This window comes from Schistocerca piceifrons, chromosome X (assembly GCF_021461385.2).
Source record: "Schistocerca piceifrons isolate TAMUIC-IGC-003096 chromosome X, iqSchPice1.1, whole genome shotgun sequence".
Lineage (NCBI taxonomy): Eukaryota > Metazoa > Arthropoda > Insecta > Orthoptera > Acrididae > Schistocerca > Schistocerca piceifrons.
Window position 1 is genome coordinate 467,907,894 of NC_060149.1, and position 14,398 is coordinate 467,922,291.

Below are 14,398 nucleotides of genomic sequence, written 5' to 3' on the forward strand. Positions count from 1 at the left end.
AGGAGACGGAGTCGGGAGCGTGCCTTGGCTTGGATTGTCCGGAGATGGGGGGTCCAGGAGAGTCGTCGATCGAGGGTGACGCCAAGGTACTTAAGGGTGGGGGTCAGGGCGATAGGACGGCCATAGATGGTGAGATAGAAATGAAGGAGGCGGAAGGAAGGGGTGGTTTTGCCTACAATGATCGCCTGGGTTTTGGTGTATTGCATACACACTGCTGTAATTTTGGTTTTAGAAAGAGTGCACAGCGAGTAAAGGAAGCCGAATCAAAGAAAAGATGGAAGAATGCTACGAGAATGCACCTTGGTACGTAAGAATTCCACATCCTGGAGAAAAAGATCTCAAAGTTCTGTCTACATTACGACAGACAACATGATCTCGTGAAGAAAGTACACTATCTGATTAAAAGTATCCGGACATGTCTATGTAATGATCAATTGACCACTAGATGGCACAAGAGGCGAATCCGCCAGAATAAAAGGAGGCTAGGAGCTTTGTGTTGTTAGTAGAGAAGCAGTAACTTTAGAATGGTTCGGTCAGTTGTGATCGGTGAACTATTTATTGGATGGCATCTGAGTAGCAAATCCACCAGGGACATTTCAACCCATCTAAATCAGGCCAAGTAAAATTTTAGTGATGTTAGCTCCAAAGTGACACCAGCAGTCCAGCTACCACAATGATTGCGAGTAGGGAGTTAAAAAGAATGGGGTACAATGGTTGATCACCTCATCTTAAGCTACACGTTTCTGTAGTAAATGGTAAGAGACGCTTGAGGTGGTGTAAGCAGCATCACCAGTTGGCAGTGGATGTCAGAAATCGAGCTACTTGGAGTGATGAATCCCGTTATACCCCCTGATAATCCAATGGAAAGTATTGGATTTGGTGAGCGCGTGGAAAACTTCACCTGACTTCATGTATTGTGCCAACAGTGAGGTACAGAGGTGGTGGTGTTACGGTAAGGTGGTGTTTTTCGTGATTAGGGCGTGGTCCCCTAATTAAGATTTAGAAAATCCTAAATACGGAGGGATATTAACATATTGTACAGCATTGCGTTCTATGTACAACAGAGGAACAGTTCGGAAATGATAATTGTTTGTATCGGTATGCCGGCCGGAGTGGCCGTGCGGTTCTAGGCGCTACAGTCTGGAACCGCGAGACCGCTACGGTCGCAGGTTCGAATCCTGCCTTGGGTATGGGTGTGTGTGTTGTCCTTAGGTTAGTTAGGTTTAAGTAGTTCTAAGTTCTAGGGGACTGATGACCTCAGAAGTTGAGTCCCATAGTGCTCAGAGCCATTTGAACCATTTTTTGTATCGGTATGCCAATGAACCATGTCATAAAGCAGCATCTTTGAGAAACTGATTTATAGACAATAACATTCCTGAAACGGAATGGACTGCCCGGAGTCCTGACCGCAGGTAAGTATAAGTGCAGGGTAGCAGCAATGCCTATGGCAGTGGCACAAAAAGTGTTGATGAGATCACATAAATAATCCAGTAAACGACAGTCATTAATGCACAATTATTCTCTTGTATGCTGAGATTCATACAGAGTTCTAAGGTAGGAAAACGGCGTACCACGAAGGAATCATCTGAATTGGACGGAAATTGATAGATGTGATGTACATGTACAGACAAACAAGTTATTACGATTACAGTAAAAAATGGATGATATATTCAAGAGAAAGAGCTTCACAAATTGTACAAGTCAGTAACGCATTGGTCCACATCAGACCCTCATGCTGACAGTTATTCGGCTTGACACTGAGTGATAGAATTGTTGGATGTTCTCCTGAGGGATATCGTACAAAATTATGCCCAATTGGCGCTTTAGATTGTCAAAATCCCGAGTTGGTAGCAGTACCCTGCCCATAATGCTCCAAATGTTCTCACTTGGGGAGAGATCTGGCGACCTTGTTGGTCATATTAGTGTTTGCAACACGAAGACAAGCATTAGAAACTCTCACCGCTTGGGGGCGGGCAGTGTCTTTCTGAAGGCAAAGCCCAGGGTATCTTTCCATGAGGGGCAGCTAAACGGGGGCGTATAATATCGTCGACGTACCGCTGTGTAAAAGTTACAAGATGACAACAGAAGGGGTTCTGCTATGAAAAGAAATTACACCTCAGATCATTTATTCTGGTTGTCGGATCGTATGGCTAGCGACTATCAGGTTGCTATGCAACAGCTATCTGGGGCGTCTTACAGACACGTCTTCGGCCTGTAGTCTCGTTGACTGGAGTCGAATTGTCTTCAGTGATGAGTCCCACTTCAAACTGATCCCCGATGTCCAGCGAAGACGTGTCTGGAGACGCCCAAGACCGCGGTGGGATGCCAACCTGAGTGTCACCGTTTATGTGGCCAGACATCCACGAGTGATGTTGGGGGGTACCATTTCTTCCCATAGCAAGACCCCTTCGGTGGACATATGTGGAACCCTTACAGCACAGCCGTACGTCCATGATATTCTACGCTCCGTTTTGCTGCCTTTCATGGTAAGCCATCCTGAGCTTACATTTCAGCAAATGCCCGTCCGCACGCGACAAAAGTTTCTACTGCTTGTCTTCCTGCTTGCCAAACCACACCATGGTCAGCAAGGTCGCCAGATCTCTCTCCAACTGAGAACTGGAGTACTATGGGCAAGGCCCACCTAGGAGCTTTGTGTTTTAACTATCTAACGCACCAATTGGACAGAATTTGGCACGATATCCCCTATGCCAAGCCGAATAACAGCTTGCATAAGGGGCAGAGGTGGACAAACACACTACTGACCTCCTCAATTTATGAAACTCTTTCTCGTGAATAAATAATCCAATTTTTCTGAAATTGTAATCATTTGCTTAACTATGCATGTGCATCACATCTACCGATTTCCGTCCCGTTCGGATAATTCCTTCGTTGTGTGTCGCTTTTTCTTAGAGTGTACTATGTTTTTCAGGTAGTTGACATTTTGTTACGGATCGTGCAACGAAAATCTTAGTTCCTCCAACCAAATGAAGAATGAAGGTAGTGATGGAAGACGTGTAGAGGAGGAATATGAAAGAGGTACTAACAGTGAGAGAGATATTTGGAAAATCGAATCGGTCTGACGGAAGGAGTCTGGAGTGCGGCAGAGATATATTCTGTAAAGAGGTGCTACGGAGACGAAGTGTAGTTAATTTCAAATTTAATTTGTCATGTATTATGAATATGAGCTCTTGTGTCCAAGCACTTGTGTCACCAATATTTCTGCTCCGAAAGAGTGTGTTATCTGAGGCTGGATACTGCTTTATATGAATACTGATTTAGTGTCACATAGCTTGAAAATGCCACTGTGCGCGCGCGCGCGCGCGCGCGCGTGTGTGTGTGTGTTGTGTGAGTGTGTGTGTCTGAGAGAGAGAGAGAGAGAGAGAGAGAGGGAGAGAAAGAGAGAGAGATATTGATATGTATTTGGTATTGGAAGGTAGTGTACAATACGTAGTATGTTGTTATTGGTGTTGTAACTAGTGTATTTGAGACCAATCTGGTGACATGAACGGTAACGCATTTATTTGTAAAGAAATAATTGCAAAGCCCACTAGGCCCGTAAAATATGTATGATCAAAAGAAACAATTTTATGACCATTTTATTTGTATAAGATGCGTATAGTTGTTTACTTCATTTACGTGTGTGCGAATTGCACTACAATGTCAAATAAGTTGACAGCGTGTATTGCACGTAGCTGGTAACACTGTCATCACGCGCTTACGTTCAGAGCGAAACGATGTTTTCTTGGGGTGTACGAATGTATCTCATATGACGTAATTTAGAGCAGTGCCGGTAGAGACAGTTGTTAACATTGACAAACGCTAGACCACTGTAATTCTCTTCTCAAGATCTGTCGAATGCAGTTTTAAGAAGCATACGATTTCATTTAAAAAAGCATACTCACTTCCGTATCTTAGTTGACACCAGCGTTAAAAACATTAACAAAGAAAAAAAACATGTCCCTCGACGCTCTAACCTTCTCCCAGCTACTGTCTCGTTCCGTTACTCTTGGTTGAAAAACTGAAGATGTAACGTCTGTTGTATCCATACAGTCCTAGAAAATGAAATTGTAGCTACGAAAACTTTTGGGCAGCAATTAAAAAATAAAAATTTGTGACTGATGGTGGATTATTATTAATTAATAATCCTTCAGCTGTAGTTCCACTAGTTGTGGGTTCTTGGTATTCTTGGTACCGTGGGTTCTGTTTAACCCATATAGGTGAAATATATAAGATCGGTTTTTATGGGTTTGTGTACGTGTGTGCATGTTTGTGTGGTAGGGGGGAGGGAGGGGTGGAGGTTTGCCCACTATAGTTATTTTCGTTTGAACTATAGGTCAAATTATATCTTCGATACCAATTTGTGTTTTCTATATTTTTTGTTCGGTTTATTCTAGAGGATTTCGTATGTGTCACTCTTCGGTTTTGTTTGTTTTGGATTGATGACGATTTTCTTAATGTTGTATATTTAGATTGTCCCGATCCTAAGCCCCCTATTTCCCTAGTTTATTCCTTAAGTTCCATTTCAGTGTTGGAACGAAATATTTCGCCTCGCTTACAACTTCGTCCGCGGGTGTTTTTAGTGACGACATGGTCGCCAATTTGTATATGCTGGAAACAGGTGTGTCCGCCATCTTGATGACGTCACGAGTCAGAGCAGATAGGCGGAATGCAACACTTCCGTATTGCCGCCTAACAATATTTATTTTTCCAAGATATATATACAGAGTGGTCCATTGATCGTGACCGGGCCAAATATCTCACGAAATAAGCGTCAAACGAAAAAACTACAAAGTACGAAACTTGTCCAGCTTGAAGGGAGAAACCAGATGGCGCTATGGTTGGCACGCTAGATAGCACTGTCATAGGTCAAACGGATATAAACTAGGTTTTTTAAAATAGGAATCCCCCTTTTTTATTACATGTTCGTATAGTATGTAAAGAAATATGAATGTTTTACTTGGACCACTTTTTTCTCTTTGTGATAGATGGCGCTGTAATAGTCACATACATATGGCTCACAATTTTAGACGAACAATTGGTAACAGGTTGGTTTTTTAAATTAAAATACAGAACGTAGGTATGTTTGAACATTTTATTTCGGTTGTTCCAATGTGATACATGTACCTTTGTGAACTTATCATTTCTGAGAACTACAGCAAGAAAGGAAGAATGAATTGATTGATGGTGTTAATAATGATCATCCTCCTTTGTCTCCTCTGCATTACTGCACATGACGTGTCACTGAGCACATTTGTTCTGTGCATGCAGTACACGTGAGGCGCCTAGTTGTTTCCACTGCACTGTGTGGAATACAAAGGTTCCGTTATATTTCACTAACCTGCTGTCTAAAAGTTGATGTCCCCAGCGCAGAAAACAGCACGCAGGTCAGAGGTTCTGTATCTTTAGGCTGAAACTGACTTTTAGCGAGGTTCTGTTCTGAAATAATGTATCACTTCTTTGGGATGCCGCTCGTGTATTTTAATAGAGCCACACGAGAAGACTAAATGATCTTAATACAACACCTTCTGATACAGCGAAGTACATGATCAAACACAATGTTTACGAAAATGTATCTTTACACAATTTGTGGCACGTGTCTGTGCCTCATGACTACCGGAGTGAATCTTTTAATACTGAATACTGGCAAACACATCCTGCGACAGACAACGTGTCTGATCTTCTCGACTGCCTAATCCTGAGTGACGAACAGGAACTTAAGTAAAACGCATCCTACGACAGACAACATGTCTGCTCTTCTCGACTGCCTAATCCATAGTGACGAACAGCCCGAAACACTTCGCACGCCGTACCAGAAAAGGCGTGACCCGAAAGCTTCCGAAGTGCTTCGTCTGCAATTTTGTCAGTCTTTTGTTTTTGATTTAAATTGTTTTTAATAATTCTAAAAAGACTGATTGATAGTCAGCTGTTGAGAGACATTCATATTAAACAGTGAAGTCATTCCAGTGAGTAGTTTAACTAATAATAATAACTATACTTTAACGTTTTGACGCCCTTGCTCCGAACACAGCAGCCAATCACAGAGCAGTAGCATTATGCAGGCTGCCTTTCTCACGAGAATGGTACCGAATCTAACATCTGTCACAGGTAACTCACACCACATTTCGTCGTCTATATACTTCTTGCATCTCCACTGCTCTGGCAACAGCTTCTTGGAGCCTAATATGATGGCTGACTAAGCCAGAAATATTACAGAACGCACGCTGTTACAGCGCGATTATCTGTAAATACCACATTAATGCAATAAATGCTCAAAATGATGTCCGTCAACCTCAATGCATTTGGCAATACGTGTAACGACATTCCTCTCAACAGCGAGTAGTTCGCCTTTCGTAATGTTCGCACATGCATTGACAATGCGCTGACGCATGTTGTCAGGCGTTGTCGGTGGATCACGATAGCAAATATCCTTCAACTTTCCCCACAGAAAGAAAACCAGGGATGTCAGATCCGGTGAACGTGCGGGCCATGGTATGTATGGTGCTTCGACGACCAATCCACCTGTCATGAAATATGCTATTCAATACCGCTTCAACCGCACGCGAGCTATGTGCCGGACATCCATCATGTCGTAAGTACATCGCCATTCTGTCATGCAGTGAAACATCTTGTAGTAACATCGGTAGAACATTACGTAGGAAATCAGCATACATTGCACCATTTATATTGCCATCGATAAAATGGGGGCCAATTATCGATCCTCCCATAATGCCGCAATATGCATTAACCCGCCAAGGACGCTGATGTTCCACTTGTCGCAGCCATCGCGGATTTTCGGTTGCCGAATAGTGCATATTATGCCGGTTTACGTTACCGCTGTTGGTGAATTACGCTTCGTCGCTAAATAGAACGCGTGCAAAAAATCTGTCAGCGTCCCGTAATTTCTCTTGTGCCCAGTGGCAGAACTGTACACGATGTTCAAATTCGTCGCCATGAAATTCCTGGTGCATAGAAATATGGTACGGGTGCAATCGATGTTGATGTAGCATTCTCAACACCGACATTTTTGAGATTCCCGATTCTCGGGCAATTTGTCTGCTACTTATGTGGGGATTAGCCGCGACAGCAGCTAAAACACCTGCTTGGGCATCATCATTTGTTGCAGGTTGTGACTGACGTTTCTCATGTGGCTGAACACTTCCTGTTTCCTTAAATAACGGCTGCCCGTGTGGCCGAGCGGTTCTAGGCGCCTCGGTCTGGAACCGCGCGACCGCTACGGTCGCAGGTTCGAATCCTGCCTCGGGCATGGATGTTTGTGATGTCCTTAGGTTAGTTAGGTTTAAGTAGTTCTAAGTTCTAGGGGACTGATGACCTCAGATGTTAAGTCCCATAGTGCTCAGAGCCTTAAATAACGCAACTCTCTGGCGAACGGTCCGGACACTTGGATCATGTCGTCCAGGATACCGAGCAGCATACATAGTACACGCCCGTTGGGCATTTTGATCACAATAGCCATACATCAACACGATATCGACCTTTTCCGAAATTGGTAAACGGTCCATTTTAACACGGGTAATGTATCACGAAGCAAATACCGTTCACACTGGCGGAATGTTACGTGATACCACGTACTTATACGTTTGTGACTATTACAGCACCATCTGTCACAAAGCGAAAAAAGCGATCCAACTAAAATATTCATATTTATTTACGTACTTCACGAATATGTAATAAAAATGCGGGTTCCTATTTAAAAAAAAAACAGAGTTGATATCCGGTTGGCTATGTCAGCGCCATCTAGCGGGCCAAGCATAGCGCCATCTGATTTCCCCCTTCAAGCTAGACGAGTTTCGTTCTTTGTAGTTTTTTTCGTTTTATGCTTATTTCGTGAGATATTTGGCCTGGTCACTATCAATGGACCACTCTGTACATCTCTCAACTCATGCATTCGTGTATAAAGTAGATACACACTATGTGATCAGAAGTATCCGGACACCTAGCTGAAAATGACTTACAAGATCGTGGCGCCCTCCATTGGTAATGCTGCATTTCAATATGGTGTTAGCCCACCCATAGCCTTGATGATCACTTCTACGCTCTCATACATACCCTCAATCAGGTGCTGGAAGGTTTCTTTGGTAATGGCAGCCCATTGTTCACGGAGTGCTGCAATGAGGACAGGTACGGATGTCGATCGGTGAGGCCTGGCACGAAGTCTGTGTTTCAAAACATCCCAAAGGTGTTCTATAGGATTCAGGTCAGGACTTTGTGCAGGCCAGTCCATTACAGGGACGTTATTGTCGTGTAACCACTCCGTCACAGGCCGCGCGTTATGAACAGGTGCTTGATCGTGTTGAAAGATACAGTCGCCATCCCCGAATTGCTCTTCAGCAGTGGAAAGCAAGAAGGTGCTTAAAACATCAATGTAGGCCTGTGCTGTGATAGTTCAAAGTGGCTCTGAGCACTATGGGACTTAACATCTGTGGTCATCAGTCCCCTATAACTTAGAACCACTTAAACCTAACTAACCTAAGGACATCACACACATCCATGCCCGAGGCAGGATTCGAACCTGCGACCGTAGCGGTCACGCGGTTCCAGACTGAAGCGCCTAGAATCGCACGGCCACACCGGTCGACGCTGTGATAGTGCCACACAAAACAACAAGGGGTGCAATCCCCTTCCATGAAAAACACAACCACACCATAACAGCACTGCCTCTAAATTTCACTGTTGGTACTACACACGCTTGCAGATGCCATTCACCGGGCATTCGCCACACCCACACCCTGCCATCGGATCGGCACATTGCGTATCGTGATTCGTCACTCCACACAATGTTTTTCCACTGTTCAATCGCCCAATGTTTACGCTCCTTATACCAAGCGAGGATTTGTTTGGCATTTACTGGCGTGATGTGTGGCTTATGAGCAGCTGCTCGACCATTAAATCCAAGTTTTCTCGGCTCCTGCCTAACTGTCATAGTACTTGCAGTGGATCCTGGCGCAGTTTGGAGTTCCTGTGTGATGGTCTGGATACATGTCTGCCTATTACACATTACGACCCTCTTCAACAGTGGAGGTTGACCTGTACGCTTTTGTGCTGCACGTGTCCCTTCGCGTTTCCACTTCACTATCACATCGGAAACAGTGGACCTAGGTATGTTCAGGAGTGTGGAAATCAATGAGTCACGACTGGCATCAGTCGACTCATACAGATATTTGGATGTTATAACATCTGGAAATATGAAATGACGTTCTTAAACAGATTAATTGTAGGTAAGGTATGCTGAAGATGCCCGCCCGGCTAGCCGCGCGGTCTAACGCGCTGCATCCCGAGCGGGAAGGCGTGCCAGTCGCCGGGACGAATCCACCCGGCGGATTGGTTTCGAGGTCTGGCGTGCCGGCCAGCCTGTGGATGGTTTATAAGGCAGTTTTCCATCTACCTTGGCGAATGCAGGCTGGTTCACCTTAATGCGTTTCAGTTACACTATGTCGGCGATTGCTGCGCAACCACAGTTGCCATGTACACCACAATTATTCTACCACGCAAACGTTTGGGGTTACACTCGTCTGGTATGAGACGTTCCCTGGTGCGTCCACGGGGGGCCGAATCGCACAATAACCCTGGGTTCTGTGTGGAGCGGCGGTGGGGTTGGTGGACTGCTGTGGCCTGTTGTTTGGTTGTGAGCCACTCAGGGCTATGACGGGACGAATCCCCTCTGTCGTTTCTAAGTCCCCGGTTTAATACATACATACGTGTTGAAGACTCTGGTTCATCACTGGGAAAGTGCACTCAGTATACATAGGAGACTACTTACAGAAGTCATGTTTTCCATCCTAGAGTATTGTTCATACACTGAGGCGCTAAAGAAACTGATATAGGCATGCGTATTCAGATACAGAGATATGTAAACAGGCAGAATCCGGCGCAGGGGTCAGAATTGCTTATATAAGGTAGCAAGTGTCCAGCACACTTGTTAGATTGGCTACTGCTGCTACAATGGGACGTTATCAAGTTATTTAAGTGAATTTGAATGTGGCGTTATAGGCGGCGCACGAGCGATGGGACACAGTATCTCCGAGATAGCTATGAAGTGGGGATTTTCCAGTACGACCATTGCATGAGTGTACTGTGAATTCCAGGAATACAGTAAAACATCAGATCTCCGACATCACTGCGCCCGGAAAAAGTTCCTGCAAGAACGATAACAACGACAACTGAAGAGAATCGTTCAATGTGACAGAAGCACAACCCTTCCGCAAGCTGCTGCAGATTTCAGTGCTGGGCCATCAACAAGTGCCACCATGCTAACCATTCAACGTGACATCATTGATATGGGCTTTCGGTGCCTGGTCGGACGAGTCTCGTTTCAAATTGTATTGAGCGGAGGGACGTGGATGGGTATGGAGACAACCTCATGAATCCGTGGAAACTGCATGTCAGCAGGGGACTTTTGAAGCTGGTGGAGGCTGAAAATGGTGTGGGGCGTGTGCAGGTGACAGGTACGTAAGCATCCTGTCTGATCACCAGCAGCCATTCATGTCCATTGTGCATTCCGATGGACTTGGACAATTCCAGCAGGACAATGTGACAATCCACATTATTGAGCATATCTGGGTGCCTTGTAACTTGCTGTTCAGAAGAGATCTCCACCGGCTCGTACTCTTCCGGATTTATGGACAGCGCTGCAAAATTCCCTCCAGCACTACTTCAGACATTAATCGAGTCCATGGCATGTCGTGTTGCAGCACTTCTGCTCGCTCGCGGGGGGGCTACAAGATATTAGGCAGGCGTACCAGTTTCTGCTGTTCTTCAGTGTATCTGTGGATGAATGAGACTTTTCCAAAATAGGACTGACAGAGGATACTGAATGTATGCAAGCAAGGTCAGCGCGAATGTTCAACGGTCTGTTTGACTCAGGAGAGAGAGTTTTACTTTAAAAAATGAATTTCTTGAGGTTCTTGATATAGTGAATTGACTTTTGTTTTCCATATTTGGGTGCTTATAGCTGTGTAACTCATACCTATGCTATCTCACCAAAAGTACCTGGAAACCTAAAAATGGACGTTAATAAGGTGTGTGCCCACTTTTCACATTTATGGGAAGCTTAACTCTAAAGGGAACCTTAAATGAGATTGCAATAATACAACATTCTTCGTCAAGAGCTGAAACCAGAGAAAGTAATGGTGCTGGACGCTGGGCTTTGGAGCTAAGTCGACGTTCGAACTCATCCCAAAGCTACGGTATATGCTAAAATTAGGCACTAACGTTGGGCCTGCTTTGCAGGTTAAGAAGGAGAACAAAACGGAGTCTTCTTCGTATTCTGTTCGTGGCTGTGGTAGAAATAATCTGTACTTTCCTACGGTGTAAAACGCTGTGCTATTGAGAGTGGCTGCATTTATACACGCTGAGAAAAAGTCAGAGAGAGAGAACTATATCAGGTGCTTCCAATTGAAGTGCAGCCACTCACGGAAGTTCTCTGTGGGCCGTAACTATCGTGTAGCAGCAGTACTTCGTAGATATGCTGATGCGTTAATGCAGAAACGATTTACGATGGAAAAAAAATTAGTTCCATTTTTGTCCACCAGGTGCAAATCTGGCACTGTACACTGATTGTATGCTTGTATGACATGCACGCGGCCTTCTGACAAGTTATAATGCAGTAAGCAGTACGACTAAGGAGAAGAAAGACCATGCACTGTTAGTGAAACTGTTTTATGTGAACAGCAGCAAATGCAATGCTGCATTGAGAGATCATCGACGTCTGAAGGACCTAAGGAGAGGCTTAAAGAAGACGAAAGTGAAGCTTGTTGTTGCACCGAGAGGAGGAAAGCCGCCTATCTCGGAGGAAATTATTGCCGAGTTTTCTGCTGCTGTAATTGAAAATGTGACACATGCCGTGGGAAGTGCTAGTGCTCGTGCAGTGTCACGAGAATTCTCCATCCTATGGTCAACATCACGGAAAGTTCTGCGGTCTGTTTTACACTGCTAACAGCACGAGATCCAGATGGTGCAGCAGCTGAAACCTCATGATCCACAGCAAAATTCTGCATTTGCTCTTCGGTTTCTGGCGATGTTGTTGACATGTGGCTGGGCAGTAGTCTATGTAGTGATAATGCACATTTTACACCACAGGTGCAGTGAATATACAGGACTGCCGAATCTGGGGTACTGTTAAACTGCCTGTTGTGCGCGAAGAGCCATGGCACTCATCGTATATGAATGTATGGTGTGGATTTATAAGCATCTTTATTCTCGGTCCGCTCTTCCTTGAAGAGAATACGTTCAGAGGGTCTGTCAAGTACACAGTGACATCTGCACGTTATCGAGACCTCTTCATAGAGCGTGTGAGTCCTGCTTTGGAAGAGCGCAACTGTGTGGACACCACTGTTTTCAAGGAAAATGGACACCACCTCATGTCACTTTCCCAGTGAGAGATCTGCTTAATGCAACCTTCCAAAAACATCTTATCTCCAGAGGTTTTCAATGTACATAGTCTGTAGGATCACATGATCTGAATCGATGTGACTTTTCTCTGGGGATATGTAAAAGAGCGCCTTTACCAAGGGCACTCGGTCTCCAGGAACGCGTTGCTCAGAATGCACCGGAACTGCTGCAAGCAACTATTGATCATATCGTTTCACGGATGCAGCAGCTCGTCGACGTCTCCGGAGTCCATATTGAACAAATTGTGTCAGCTGCGGTTAATAATAAAATCAATATATGCCTTTCTCTCTTTTTTGATCTCTTCTGCCCACGTCCCGTTCCTAGTCGACTACATATGAAAACATTTCTATACGTCTTTCTTGCACTCACATTGCCAAGTCTGCACCTGGTGGACAAAATTGGAACTAATTTTTTCGAGCATAAATCGGTTTCGCAGTAACTCATTAGAATATCTAACAAGTTTCGCTACCATACGATAATTACATCTCCCATTGGGCCTCGTAGCTGCACTTTAATTATAACTATCCGGTGTATGTGATGGGGACGTGTCTATTAATTACGTGAGTATTTAACCCCCCTCCCGTTAGTGAGATTTGGTGAAATGTCGCAGTCTGTGGATATGCGAAGTGGAGCTTCCCCCTCACGTGAGGTTGACCATGTAGTTTTTAAATAATTAAATTTATTTGATATGATCATCCTTTGCTTCATACCAATAAAAAGACATGTCTTCTCTGTACTACATATTCCTCTGTGGAATTAAATTTGAAAATATTAACTGCGCTCAAGGTGCACTATAAGTACTTATTCGAACCTCGAACTCTGACTGCAGGTGGTTGCGGCGTTGCATGCAGCGCCGACCTGTGTTTCTACAGCTTTGCACACCAAGCTATGTAGATGCCGAAAATCTTGGAGCTTCTGTTGTGGATAGTTTGATAATTCATCAAATGAGATGGGCAGCGGTAATCGTATGGGAATAGCTCGCATGTTTGGGATACACCATGACAGACTGCAGAAGTAGGAACGGTGTGGACTACATCCCATAGTGTTCTCCAGGCCCCGGCACATTCGGTTTTCTGGTGACTGTGAGGATCGGATAAGGTAATGGCATGAAATGTCCCCGAACCACAGTATGCAGTTCACTTCTCAATGGCCTGAAGCAGTCGCGATTTTCACGGTTGACCGGTTGCAAATACACGTTAAAATTTGAGTATGAATTCGAGATTGTGAAAGCGCAATTAATAGGCATTTTAGCACGTAGTATATACAATACTTGCAACAGATACTGACTTTCTCTGACATGGTATGCATACCGTTGTTCAGCAGACCGCTGTCCTTCGGCTTCATATATTCGGAAACGACTTTGTGCCCATCGTTTAATACTGAGCGCCTTATTTCACCCAGAATTACGCTCGCTTCCTGCAATTTCTCCCGTTCTGAGGTGAGATTCACGGTTTTGCCGTTGCGATCCGTAAGAGTCGTGAGGAAGAATTAAATCAGTCAGTTTTTGACTCAAAGGAGCCATTCTCTTTCTTACTTTGTTAAAATCACTTCTCCCTGGGGCAGTGGTCACTAAAAATGTGGCATCTACGTCGTTCTCTTTAAAGTGCTCTTCAGCGTGTGAGATCTCTTTAGGGTAGCACGAATTTTCATCCAGCGCACCATCGCATGGAGTAATAAGAATAGGCCTTGACTGCCCATCATAGATGCTTTAAAAGTGTTACAAGACAAATGCCTATAGAAACCACCAGCGTGAGGTATCGTCGTAGACGAAGAGTACTTCGCACTGCGGGTAGCGGTGTACTGTACGTCGGCTCACTGTAAGTAACATCTTCAGGGCGCTGCATCTCATTAAGTTTAATTTCACAGACAGCGTATACACTCGGAATTAATTTTTGTTGAGATTTAATCAAGAAGTCGTGATCAGGCAGAGTAACTTTGTATTCTATATCCATGATCAATGGTGCATGTTTGGTTGCTGCTGTTAGTACAA

General features: G+C 44.5%; 1 non-coding gene across 1 annotated transcript; it reads left to right on the top strand.

Moving 5' to 3' along the window:
* Positions 1-7,180: 7,180 nt before the first annotated feature.
* Trnap-ugg lies at positions 7,181-7,264 on the top strand. Its single transcript has one exon. It is a non-coding gene; the product is annotated as a tRNA-Pro (tRNA).
* The last annotated feature ends 7,134 nt before the right edge of the window (positions 7,265-14,398 follow it).